General features: G+C 53.8%; 1 protein-coding gene across 9 annotated transcripts in view; it reads right to left on the reverse strand.

The window, feature by feature from the left end:
• Positions 1–13,813, reverse strand: part of LOC102110019 (ankyrin repeat and fibronectin type-III domain-containing protein 1-like) — a 245,663-nt gene that overhangs the window by 73,379 nt on the left and 158,471 nt on the right. Inside the window, exon 1 of one of the 9 annotated variants that reach the window (XM_014252472.2) lies at positions 434–468. The exons of the other annotated variants lie outside the window; for them this stretch is intronic. The gene's annotated coding sequence lies outside the window, so the exon portion shown is untranslated. Of the gene's footprint in view, positions 1–433; positions 469–13,813 lie in introns of those variants that run through there. 9 annotated transcript variants of the gene reach the window in all.

A 13,813-nucleotide genomic window follows, 5' to 3' on the forward strand; every position in this document is an offset into this window, starting at 1 on the left:
AATGCTCGCTCAGGTTCCTGTCCCTCCAACTCCAGCCCCAGCATGATGGAGTAGAAGTGTGAGAGCACCACAGATGGGCTGTGCCAGGGTCCCCTGTGAGACCCCAGGGAGGCCAAGCCTCCCCCTGGGGCTGCTGTGGGCAATGGGCACTGCACAGACCCCACCTGGGGGGCATGGCCAGGTGTGTGCACGGCACACACAGAGAGCAGGTGCACAGCTCCTCACGCCGTGAAGCTGGGGCCGTGTGCCCCACACACATCCCAGTCTCTCCCCCAACACCACTTGTCCACAGCAGGGACTGGCCCCCAGCCCTGGCCCCGCTGCATTGAGCCCCCTGAGCACAGAATGGGACCTGCAGCACGGGATGTGCAGGGCAGGCTGTGCCAAACACAGTGGCATGCTCATGGGACAGACAGACACGGACCCACCAGACCTGGGTGTCACCAAAGCTGCTGCACTGCCACAGCCCTCGCCTTCTCCTCCTCCTTCTCTTCCTCTTTGTCCTGGGGGTGATCCTTGTCCGTGCACCCTGTGGGGTGGGGGGCAGTGAGCAGCAGTGCGGGGTGGCCCCGCTGCTGTCCCTGTCCCCGCGTGTCGGTGTGTGCAGCCTCGCACAACCGCCTGGACTCCGGGCGGCTGTTGTAGTTTTGCTCTGTGGTTGCCAGGCAATGGCGAGCTCCAACTCGAAACAGCGGGAGCAGCGGGGACGAATGCTAATCAGGCCTGCAAGAGCTATCCCAAAGCTTCCCTTTGCCAAAAGCCAGAGCTCCCACCAAAGTCAGCGGGAAGAGGAGAACCCCAGCTTTGAAGCAGGCAGGGATCCACCGTCACCAAAATATAACCAAAAGGGAGCTCTGGACAAGCCAGCAAGATGGGGATGTGGTTCTGTGGTGGGTAACCCTCTCCACGGCATGGAGATGTTGGTTGGTCACCAGCACAGTGGGGAGGCTGCAGCCATCCCACGGCACAGGGTACGTCAGTCTGCATGTGTGACATCCTCGTGCTCAGCCCAGGGCACACAGAGTTCTGGGGTTAGAGCTGGGATCACACAAGCAGCAGCTTCCCTTTGGGGTGAGAAGCTCATTGGGAACGGCTGGAGCTGTGTTAGGGCAGGCTCAGGCTGGATCCCAGGGAAAGGTTCTCCCCTCAGAGGTGCTGGCACTGCCCAGGCTCCCCAGGGAATGGGCACAGCCCCGAGGCTGCCAGAGCTCCAGGAGTGTTTGGACAGCGCTACCAGGGATGCCCAGGCTGGGATTGTTGGGGGGTCTGGGCAGGGCTGGAGCTGGACTGGATGATCTTGGTGGATCCCTTCCAACTCAGGAGATTGTGTGATTCTGTGGTTCTAAGATGTCACCACGGCTCAATATCCAAGAGCTCTGAGCAACCCCACCAGGTGGAGATGGGGACAGCCCATGGCTGTTCCTGCTGCTTCTCTGATGTCACAGAAGCAAGAAGCTTCAGCAAAGCCCCACAGATCAATGGCCAGACACCAAATTGGGCTGATCCAACACTGGCACAACCTGCCCAGATAGGTGGTGAAGTCTCCATCTTTAGAGACATCCAAGACTCACTGGACACGGTCCTGAGTGTCCAGGATAATCGAGGGTAGGTGATCCTGCACTGAGCAGGGGATTGGGCTGAGAGATCTCCAGGAGATTCCCAGATCTCCCAAACCACTCCATGCATTCCTGAGATAGCAGAAAAATGAGCACAGCAGAAACTACTCAGGGTGATTGATGGGAGCTGAGTGATGGGAGCTGTCAGCCTCACAGGCTCCCAGATACCTCCTGCTGCTGCTCAGGGTACTGGGAGCCCCCAGCCATCCTGAGACAGAGGGAGAGGAGCATCACCCAGTTCCGAGTCCCTGCGAGCCCCACGCGGCAGCGTGAGTCACCCTCCGGCGGGACCCACTGCTGCTCCTCACTTGCTCACTTCACTGATGACTCAGGGCTGAGGAAGCACAGTTTAAGTCCCTTAATGAAATAATTCTTATCAGCTTGTCTTTCTAAAACAAACACCTCAAGCAAGGCTTGCACCCATCTCCACCCTTTCCTCCTGAGACACTGAGGTCAGGGACTGTGGCCATGGGCAGAGGCACCCGTGGGGGCATGAGCAGCCCCTGCTGCCCTGGCACGTGGCACTGGGCAGGGCAGCCACCAAAACTTCCCAGGATATGCACTGCATCCCTCCAGTGCCCAAGCAGGGCCAGGGGAGGAAGGTGGGACACAAGGGTGCTGTCCCAGATGATGAATGCCCCATCCCAGGAAGTCTCCAAGGCCAGGTTGGACAGGGCTTGGAGAAACCAGGGATAGTGGTAGGTGCTCCTGGCAAGGGGTGGGACAGGATGAGCTTTAAAGTCCTTTCCAACCCAAACCACTCTTTGATTTTATGAATCTGGGCCAACAGGAACACTTGAATTTATCCGTTTAACTTCACTTTTCAGGCACTAACTAAATAATTGTGTGAGTTATACAATGTAGGTAAGATAGCAGCCCAGATTCCCTAGGCCAGCTCATCTCCAGAGCCAGCCCTGCTGGTCCCTAGTCAGAATTAGCACAACATGCTGCAGACAGAAATGATGAGTGATTTAAAGGAGTGTGCTAAATTCCAAAATTCAGCCATGCTGGGGAGATAACAGACCTGGGGTTGGAAACAATGATGTTCATGGACAGACCAAGAAGAGATATTGTTTTATTTATTTCTTCCCACCAGCAGGCATCAATCCTGTTGTACTTTTTCCTCTCATAAATGTTGCCAAGCATAATCTTGGCTCATCTTTTTTTCTAGGCAGTGTCCCTGGGAGAACAAAGTTGTTAGCAAGGTTGAAGAAGCCTCATGCAATTATTTAGCAACTACACAAAAATAATCCCCAAAGACCGGTGGCTGCTCACAGGTTGCAGCTTTCTAAGTCATTCCAATAAAATCTGGCTCAGTAACTCCCGGTGTAATCAATGCCCACACAAACAAACTAAAAACAAACTAGAGGAAAACTGAGGGATGAGTGATTTTTCCATGCTAGAAGAGGATTCTGCAAAACCAACTCATGAGCCATCGCTGGTTCCAGGCTGTGCTGCCACACTGCCATTGTCACCTGCTGGGACCTCAGTGTGCCTGAGCTGCACTTGGAGCTGTGCTGGACAGATTCCAGGGGGGTTTGGGCATGGGCAGGAGGTGCTTGGCCCCCAGGGCAGGACAGGGTTTGGGGACCACGGCTGCACAGCCTGTCTCCCCCATCCCGGCTGTCACCCTGGATCCTGGTGGTTCTGCTCCCAGGCACAGCCATTCCTCAGACTCCGTGGATCTGCAACATGCTGCAGCTATGAGTAATCAGGAGGTGATGCCTGACTGTCAGAAGGGGAATAAAATTCAGAGCCTGGGACATGAGTGGTTGTTTGGGAGGAGGAGGCAGGAGATGGCAGCCCCCATCACAGCTCACAGCATCCCCCCAAGCAAGGGCTGGAGCAGGGCCAGGCTGGCTACTCCATGCACCCCATCTTCCCCCCAGCCCTCTGGCAAGAGCTGGCTGAGGGCTCTGGGAATGCTGCCTTCTCTCTGTGGACTCCAGCACCCATCCCACCTGCCATCATCAGCCCCCAAAACTGCACTCCTCAAACAGCCACAGCACTGCCAGCGCCCCAAGCAGCCCCAAAACATCAGCTGAGGCCAGATGAACCCTCAAATCCTAAAACCTGAATTTCAGGCTGGATGAGCCAGTTTGCTGAGCTGAAAATCACAGAGGTAACTCCTGCCTTCAGTGTGGGTCCCAGAGGGAGCTCCAGGCCACCAAGCTTTGGGCAGCCCAGATTCCCAAAGGCCATCCTGGATGGAGAGCAGATCCTGCCTGTGTGCTGAAGTATGGAGAACAAGGAATGGACAATCAGGGTGTCTAAAAAAGGTTGAGTGACTCAGCAAACAAATCCGGTGGCAGCAGAAGGGTCAAGTGGGGCAGGCAGTGCTGCCCAGACAAGAATGGCTGGCTCAAGGAAAGGAGGGAAGAGGACACAACCTACTGGGAATCACAGAAGGGTCTTTGTCAGCAGATGGTATTTTGGCAAGGCCAAAGCACCTGTGGGGCCACGGGAGGGGTGTGAGCCCTCAGCCCCAGCCTCTCACCATTGTGATCCTGCCTCTTCCTGCCTTCAGTGCAAAGGATCCAAGGAGGGGATGGTGATCCCCTCCCCAGACCCTCCAGCCAGGGGAGGATGCCAGTGGCTCCAGCACCTTCATTCTTCCACAGCTTCCTCATCCCAGCCAGCTCAGAGTGGGAGCCTGACCCAGCTCTCACACTCACCTGCAAACAGTCCTGACCCTGTGCCCGCACATCCAAGCAGTGAGGCACATCCAAGTTGGGCTTTGAGTCCAATAGAAGGTGAAAAACAAGCTGGAACCCAGAGAAAAGGGGGTTTGGACCACTGAGGTGGGAAGGAGAAGGGAAACGTGGCTATGCACACATGGTACACTGAGGTAATCCAGAGAACAGAACCAAGGCCTTGCAGCCACCCCCCAGCAGAGTAGCAAACCCCACATTCGGGAGCTGGGGAGCTCCTGGTGTCCTCCAGGTACCTGCCCAAGACACCACAGACCCACTGGGGAAGAGGGGCTGTGTTTCAGTGTCTCCCTGATGCCACAGCCTTGCTCAGACACCAGCCTGCCCCCAGCCCCTCACAATGCCAGGACATCCTTCTGTGAGCAGGTGGGCACCACCCAGCTCCAGCAGAGCCTCAATGGCAACTCTGGTTGCTCGCCCACTCTCACAGCTGGGACCCAGGAGGGGAGGTCTTGGTGTTTTTCTAGGGCCTGAAACACAAACATAAACCTGGTTCTTTGGAAAATGGGGTGACCCTCAGAGGGTGCTGGCACTGCCCAGGCTCCCCAGGGAATGGGCACAGCCCCGAGGCTGCCAGAGCTCCAGCTCTTAGGTCCAGCTTGAGTCCAATCCCCGTGGGTCCATTCCAGAGTATTCCATGATTCTGTGATCCCTCTCCCTGAGCCCTAGGGCAGTGATGGGATGGGCTCTCAGGGACAGCAGCCCCATCGCTGGCCCCTCACTCCAATGTTTCTGTAGCTCAGCCTGGCCCTGCTAGCAGGTTGTACACTCTTCAGGACCAGGCCAAGACAGAACAGTGTCAAATTTCCCAACATCAATTCTGTTTCCTCTTCATTCTCCTCCAGCTTGGAGCTCACCCCTGCAGGTTCACTCCACAGTGGAGCAGGAATCTGTTGGAGCAGGAGGAAGGAGCCTGGCCCTGATTACACAATCTATGGCTCCAGGGACCCCCCACCATCTCTCTCCCTCAGCAATTACACCCACACAGCTCGGCTGGCTGCAGCACAGACCCTCACAGTGACTTGGGGTTCCTCATCAGCTGTGAAAGGAGCACCAGCTCCATCAACCTGCCTTCCTGCAGGAGGAAAGGCGAGTCTGCTCATGAGCATCTGCAGCACCCCCATTAAACAAGTCCATTTGCACTCCCTCCTTGCCTTCCCACCCCTTGCAGCATCTTCCCAGCCCTGCTTCCCCCAGCTGAGCCTCTCCCCAGCCACACACCCCGTGCCAAGGGGAGCTCACCCACAAACCCCTCGCAGCTCACACCATGCTAAGGCTGACCCAGGCTTCAAAGCATTTCTTTACTGAGAGCTCATCCAGGAAACTTTGTTTTCTCCACTCCTATTGTACTGCTGCATGCCTGTAGGAATTCATTCATGCACAGCCAGCCACGCAGGCACGCACAGGCTCTGTGCTGGAGTCTCCCTATGGAAGGAGCTCCCGGAGCTCTGCCGGGGCCGGCACAGCCACACCCTGCACTTGCTGCTTCTCCGGATGGAAGAACTTGTCAAATTGCTGGCAAAACCACGGGAGCTTGTAAACCTGCCAGCTCCACAGCACCCAGGGGGACACTCACGCACAGGCCTGGGCACTTTGGCTCCGTGGTGTCGTTCATCCAGCCCTGAGGAGCGGCAGGGAGGGTGCAGGACATGCCAGGGGAGCACAGGCTGCCCAGTCACCCATCACCAGTACTGCCGGTGGGCTGCACACCCTCCCTTCTCCACCTTATTTTTCCTTCTTTTTCGTGATTACAGCCTGTAAACTATTACAGCAGCTTGGAGCACATCGGGAAGGAGCTGTACTTGGGCTTAAGTGTTTGCAGGATCAGGGCTGAGCTGTGGAGCTGAACTCGCTGCTATTTATAGCGGGAAGCCCTGAGCACAGCACGTGCTGGAGGGGAGCGTGGCCAGGCCTGTGTTTCTGCTAAAACCTGGTGGGTTTTTTATTTTGCCTCATTTTGGAGATGTCAGCTGCCTGATCTCATAACTGCATTCATGTGATGCCTGGTATTTACAAATAGTTTTGTCATTTTTTAATATTTGGGCATACCAGGTCATAGAATCATAGAGTGGTTTGAATTGGAAGAGACCTTAAAGCTCATCCCATTCCATCCCCTGCCCTGGGCAAGGACACCTTCCACTAGGCCAGGTTGCTCCAAATCCTGTCCACCCTGACCTTGAGCACTTCCATCCTCCTACATGTTTATGCTGGTTTATAGGTAAAGTTCCATCTTTAATCTCTGGTTTAAAAAATAAGAAAGGCAGGAGAAGCTGGATCTGTGTAGTAAGCTCGCAGCTCCCAGAGCCTGCAGCTAATTAATTACACCCTGTCCTGCAGCATGCACTTTACACACAGCCCTGCGTGCCCACAGCCTGGCTGGGTGTCAACAGCCTGACAGCAGCTCTGCCTGCCAGCCCAGCTAATTACAGCATGGAGAGCAAACGAGGGTGCCCTCCCTGCCCTCCTCTTCCCTCCCTTCCCCTCTCCTCCCTTCCCATCCCTGGTTGCTCTGCTGCCACTGCAGCCTCTGACAAAGTGGACCCAGGGCTGCAGCTCGGGCTGGGGAAGACCTTTCCCTGAGGCACCCAGGAGGAGCAGTGAGCAGCACAAGGATGAGAATGTCCTGGAGACTGTGTCAGGGGCTGTGTCCCTCCTGGGCAGGGAGCAGGCCTGCCATCACACCCCCACCCTACCCCACTGCAGAGCCAGCCTGCTGGTCCCATCCCATCCCATCCCATCCCATCCCATCCCATCCCATCCCATCCCATCCCATCCCATCCCATCCCATCCCATCCCATCCCATCCCATCCCATCCCATCCCATCCCATCCCATCCCTGCTGTCCTTCCAGCCACCCCACCTCTCTCTGTATCTCCCTTGTCTCTCCTGCTGCCTTCATACACCCCAGCACTGGGTCTGAGGGAACCCCTCCGGTCTGCGTGGAAAACCAAATTCATGGAAAACCATCTCCTCCAGCAGCCTCAGCCCCTTGATAGGGACAAGGCACCAGATGTAAGTGGACCACAGTGGGGTGTTCCACCTCCACTGCCTGGGGTTTGCTGCCCCACAGGGGAGACGGCACCACAGACCCCCGAGCAGGCAGCAACACCTTCATCTCAGTGAGCAAGACCAGGACCAACAAAGCACAGCACCCTCAGGAAGTGTCTTCTGTCATCAAATCACTCCTGGGGTAACACATGTGGAAAATGGGGCATAGCTGAGCAGAACAGGGATCATGGGGACCTGGTTGGTTACCCACTCACAAGTTATTAACAACCATGGCACACACAGACCTGCAGGGACATGAACAGAACTCAGCCATGACACACAGAATCCTACAGGGCTGGAATGAGTTGGAAGTGACCTTAAATCTTATCTCATTTCATCCCCTGCCATGGGCAGGGACACCTTCCACCATCCCAGGGTGCTCCAAGCCCTGTCCAACCTGGCCCTGGACACTGCCAGGGATCCAGAGACAGCCACGGCTTCTCTGGACACCAACATCCACCCAGAGTTCCAAACACCATTGGAGAACAGTTCTCTCATGCTTTTGGCCCTGAAAGTGGCTCCCCAAGGCCACACAACATCTGACTCAACCAGTGTAAAAGTGAATCCCCAGTCCCAGGAATGTGGCTGCCACCACAAAATGATCTTTACTGCTCCTTAGCCATGAAGGAAGAGCAGGGCTGTTTCCAGTATGATATGCCCGCCACAAAACAAGGATGCCCCTCACAGATGGCTTCTTCTTCATCCTCCTCTTCCTCCTCAGTACACAGCACCAAGCCCAATGCACGGGAAACCTGCTCCTCCTGCACTGCACATCCCTGGGGAGCTGATGGGGCTGGGCAAGCTGGGTATTACTGAAGGCTACAACACACTCTGGGGTGCTGCCTCAGCTTTGTCTCAAGCCAACAGGAGCTAAAATATGGTTTGGTCAGGACAGGGACAGACGTGACGTGGAAGGAGCACCTGAGCTCTTTCAGGTATAATATATATATATATATATATATATATATATATATAGCAAACCCACTGCTTAGACATAGCAGGAACCACTTCACTACCTGGGTAACACTGAAAGATCTGTTCTGAGCACCCCTCTGCCACCATCACTGGCCCAAGGTAACTCCTCTAGGCCTAAAAATTCACTTTTCCTCTCAAGTTAAAAGTGTTTGTTTGTTTGTGTGTATGTATGTATATTTGTTTGTTTGTTCAAATAAGGCTGGTAACATACCAACCAACCCACTTCAGTGCAGCAAGCTCTCTGAAACTCATATCAAGCTGTGACTGCCCCATGCCTGGAAGTGCCAGGTTGGATGGGGCTTGGAGCAAACTTGGATTGTGGAAAGTGTCCCTGCCCATGGCAGGGGGTAGAATGTGATGGGCTTGAAGGTGTCTTGAGATGGGTCCCTTCCATTCCAAACCACTCTATGATTCTAGGATAATACACCACAGGTTTTTAGGAACATCACCAATGTGAGCAGAGAAAAACTTACAAGAACTTTATGTGTTTTGGTTGCAGGTGAGGCTTTAAGAAGAAAGATACCCTGGAGATTTGCACATTTCTCTTGGAACAGGCTTTCCTGAGGGATGGAGGCACTGGTTCAGTCTTGGCCACTGTTTCTCATCCAGACAGGAGGGAAGAAGGAGCCAGGGGACAAGGATACGCCTCCATCCCCATAAAGCACACAGCTTCCCACAAAGCCACCCCACCTGGGAGTAAGATTGAAGTCAGCAGTAAGGTGAGGACAATGATGACCTTGCTATGTCCCCAAGTCCACCTTCCCAAGTGGAAAGGGACCAGGACAGCCAGTCCTTCACTGCTCCTGGAACTGCATCCATACCCTGAGCACTTACACAGGCTCCACCAGCCAACCACCACCAAACAGATAGGAATCAAACTCCATAAGGGAAGCACAAGACACACTACAGAATAAATTGAGTACATTAGAAAAAGCCCAGAGAGGAAAAATAGATTTTTGGAACATGTTCTCAATCTCATTAATTGGAAAGACAGCCTTGGAGGGGGAAAAAAAATTATTATATCCTCCCCAAACCATTATCTGCTCTTCAGAGTGTATCATATGAAAACAGTTATATAAAAGAATAAATTATATTTGGAATGGCAAGAACCCCAGAATAAAGCTAGGAACTCTGATGTTCCCATATAAAGATAGGAGACAGTTATCTGTTCCAAATTTTCCAGTTTTCTGCTGCGCCAGTTCAAATTCACTACATACCAGCATGGCCATATAAAGGGGACTCCACCCATGTGAGCTTGGAAAGAACAGTAATCCCCCAAACTATCAATTTAATGTATGGGGATAGAAAATGAGGGAAGAATGTCCTCCCAGAAGGAGCTCTGCGTTAACGACATGGCGCAGGGCTGCAGAACGTGCACACAGCAATATCATTTACAGCGACTTTCGCATCGTGAGACCGGAGCTGAAATCGACATTTCTGCACGCAGACACCATCGATGCTGCAAATTAAATGTCCATTTCCAGATCCAATGTGAACTTTATTTTTGTTTTATTCTCTACTATTTGCTCAGTGTCACGTTTCTTGGCTGGCATTAGGAAATCATCTTTTCCTTCGGGGTTTTTTAATTAATTTTCAGGCCATCTTGCCCAGGATCTCCTGAGCAGCCGAGGAGTGAGGATGCCTCAGGGCAGGGCTAGCACCAGGCAGGGTCCTCTCAGCTTGACGCCTGTGGAGGTGCTCAGTCCCAGCCTGGGATGTGGGTGTTGATCACCACCCAACCACACAAGAATCCCCACACAAGCAGCCTCAAGCTCCCTCTTACCCCACACTGGATCTGAGGTGGATAAAAATCCTTCTTTTTCTTGGATTTCTGCAGATGCAGCACAGCACTGGGAATGCTGTTAGCATGAGCACATGGCACTGGTGTGGGCTGGGGCACAGCAGCGAGGGGCAGGTGGCACAAACATGGGAGGCAGGATGTGACCCTGAATCTGGCCGCACACTCCTGAGCCCCCAGGAATGTGTTGTCATGTTTGAAACTGCACAACAAGCTGGTTCCTCACCTGAACTACACAAACAATACACAAAGTGCAGGTGGTATCTTTCCAAGTTTTCTTTCCTGTTTAGAATTCCTGCACAGAAGACACCGTGGGTGCCCCAGCAGCTCCATATTCCTCCCTCCCAGACCTGTGGAGCCACTGCTCACAGCAGGAGGTGAGAAGATAGGAAGGATGGGTAGGAGATGGAGATCTGGGCCAGGAGATGGAAATGAGGCCTACAGCCCATCTTTCATCAGTTTTTAAACCAGTCAAGAGCTGGGCACAGAGCCCCCTTGTCACCAGTCTGAAGCTTCCAGATCCCCCTCCCTGGAAGTGTTCAAGGACCGGTTGGACAAGGCTTGGAGAAACCTGGTATGATGGAAAGTGTCCCTGCCCATAGCAGGGGGTTGGTACAACATGAGCTTTAAGTTTCCTTCCAACCCAAACCATTCCATGATTCTACACAGAAGCAGCCTGAAGAAGAAATTATTTTCTCCAACTCAGCCAATCTAATAAAAATCATTACAAAATTGAAAAATAAAACCCCCAAAAAATCCACCCAAACCAAAAAACAAAAACAAAAAACAAACAAAAAAAACCCTAAAAAATAAGAACCTTTTAGAAAGCACCTCTTTTTATGCCCTGAGACCCTGATGAGGACCAGCAGCACCAAGTTCGATGTCCCCCCACACCATCGGCACCGTGCGGCACTGGTGCCGGAGCCAGCAGCGCCCTGGAAAGGAGCTGGCAGCCAACAGCAAGCCCTGTCCAAGCCATCAGGATGGATATGCAGATAAACCAGGTCAGAGAAGTGTTTCCATCCCGGCCAGACAGTGACTAAGAGACGGCATTAATTTGTTACTCAGCCCAAGTTTAACTTCAGACCAAGAAGAGCCAAATGGTTGTTCCAAGTGAAAAAATACTGCAGGATGCATTCCTTTGCCCTGTCCCAGGAATACCCAGGGATTCATGATTTCAAGATGGAGTTGACAGCTCTTTCATATATCACTAAGAATAACAAACCAACCTTTCTGTTTTTCTTTTCATTCCCCAAATGCTATTTACTGGTCGCAAGAAGCCGCATGTCATGTTCACACAGCGCTCTGGGGAGGTGGGGCTGGATGAGCTCCACATGCTCTTAGTGCAGCACATCAAACCACCACAGACAAAAAGTTGTTTTATTGGCAGTCCTGCTGTCAGCACAGAGAATGAAGTGTATGTGAGGGAGCATCCACCTTCCATCCCTTTCTGGATGCAACATGAAGGCTCCTGGGAGCTTTACCAGAGATGTGAGACTGAGAACACAACTGACAAATCCTCTGGAGCTTGAAAGCCCTTCCAAATTTATTCAGAATTTTATAACCTGGTGCAGCACCTGTGCCTGTTGCAGTGCCTGGTTGGGACAGTCCCCACATCACAGCAGGTACAGGGCAGCACCTCTGTGCCATGGTGCAGGCAGTGAGCCACATGCCCAGGTGAAGGGACAGCAGCAGGGCCCAGTGACCCCAACACCACACAGAGGTTTGGGGATCACCAGAACCCATCACACAACAGCTTTTTTTTTGCCTTTTAGGGTCTCCAGAAAATGGTGTGTTCAATGACTGAGCTCAGAGTCGTCCAACATCATGCCAAGGTGGTGGCAGTCATGCCCAGGGAGAGGCATCCCCAGCCCCAGTGGTGCCCTCCTGTCCCTGGGCTGAGGGTGCAGAGCATGAGGCACCACAGGGTCCCTGGAATGCCCCACATCACTACAAAGCATTTGTTCCTGCAGGCAGGGGAGATTTGATGCTGTCAGCCTGGCCAAGTGCAGCACAGCAGAGCTCTAAACAAACACTGCCACAGCACTCATGTCCAACTCCGTCCGCAGATGGAGCAGAAGGGATGCCCATGATATGATACAGTCTCAGTAAATCCTGCCAGAGAGCTTAGACCATGTCATACCCATATCTTGTTTTACAAAACCATGTGCTGTCTCACAATAGATCAGGTTAGAGCTGTGCAGAGCTTTCAGCCTCAGCATCCCTCTACTGGAAAATTCCCAACCAGCTCTGCCAAGGGGCCATGATCCAGAGCTCCAAATCCACCTCCCTGCAGCCACCCAGCACGAGAGCTGGTACACACTGCTGCCTGGCCCCTTTGGAACACAAACAGTCCCTTCTCCTCCACCATTCAGGACCTGGGAACGAGTTTTAGTCCAAACAAGCCTAAGGAATGCCTGTGGGACAGTGTCCTGATGGGAGAGCCCAGAGAGGCCCAGTCCCACGAAGGGCCTCGGTGGCAGCACACTGTCACTTGAGGGACAGCATGGTGACAGTCCTCATGCCCCCTGGACACAGAAAGCAGGGAGACAGGACCCACCTGGTCTCCAGTAAAACTCCAGCTAGCTCCAGGTGAGCTGGGTTGTTGTAAGAGGGCAGCCCAGCCCAGCATCCCCGGGCAAGGCAACGCGCACGGAGCGGGGGCTCTTCCACGGAGGCAGGGCATCCTCCCGCAGAGCCGAGGCGTCGGGCTGTGCCGAAATGCAGCAGCAGCTGCTCGGGAGGCAGGTGACACATCCTGCGTGCAAAAGGCTCATACCCAACCTGCTGGGGCTTTCAGGGCTGGGCAGGGCTCCTGCTCCTCCCCGTGCTCCACAGCCCTTCCTTGTGGCTCCCGCTCCCGGTCCCACCCTGCGGCTCCTGCCATGTCCTCATTGCTCACCCCATCCCACCAGCTCCTGCCCAGCTCCAGCTCGGAGGGCATGGGAACCCTCCAAAACTGGGGTAAGGACTGGGCCAAACCCACACCCCACTCAGTCAGGCTCAGAGCCACGGCAGCTCAGGGCTGGCTGCCACAATGCCACCGGAGAGGTTCCTCCTCTGGCGTGTCTTTGCCAGGCACAGCCCCTCCTCTGGCACATCCTCCCACACACAGGGGTCTGGGCAGAGCTCACCTCTGCACCCCACGGGGCAGCAGTCCCCCAGGATGCCTGCTGAGCCCATCTGGCCTTCACCACAGCCAGAGCCACAAAGTCTTCATGAACCTCGTGAAAAAAACAAATGCCTTGAATACATTTTTGCTTTTTCCCAGTAAATCTCTTTGGTACCCCCTAGTCTGATGTGAAATCACTCACCATCTCTGTAGTACTCAGAGCTGCACAGAGGTCCTTGCTTCTTCCCTATCTTTCTCGTCTTCTTCTGCCTTCTTCTCTCCTTGTTGTCTTCCTCCTCTCCCTCCTGGGTGGCCAAGCTCTCCCTGCCGGGAGGGCAGCAACCTATCCAAGATTCCTATCCGGCCGCCCACAGCCTCTCCCAACAATTACAGGCCTCTGTGGCTGTCCCAGGTAAGCAGCAATGACAGACCCCGAGGCAACTTCATGGAAATGTCTGTTCAGAGGCAGGGTTACCTGTCCCTGCCAGCTCCTGCCTGAAAAGGAGCATCCTGCACACCCTGGCAGCATGATGATCCCAAACAATGGAGGGAAA

The sequence above is a fragment of the Pseudopodoces humilis genome, chromosome 18 (genome assembly GCF_049639895.1).
Source record: "Pseudopodoces humilis isolate 2021_Gansu_Grassland_sample_001 chromosome 18, ASM4963989v1, whole genome shotgun sequence".
Classification (NCBI taxonomy): Eukaryota; Metazoa; Chordata; class Aves; order Passeriformes; family Paridae; genus Pseudopodoces; species Pseudopodoces humilis.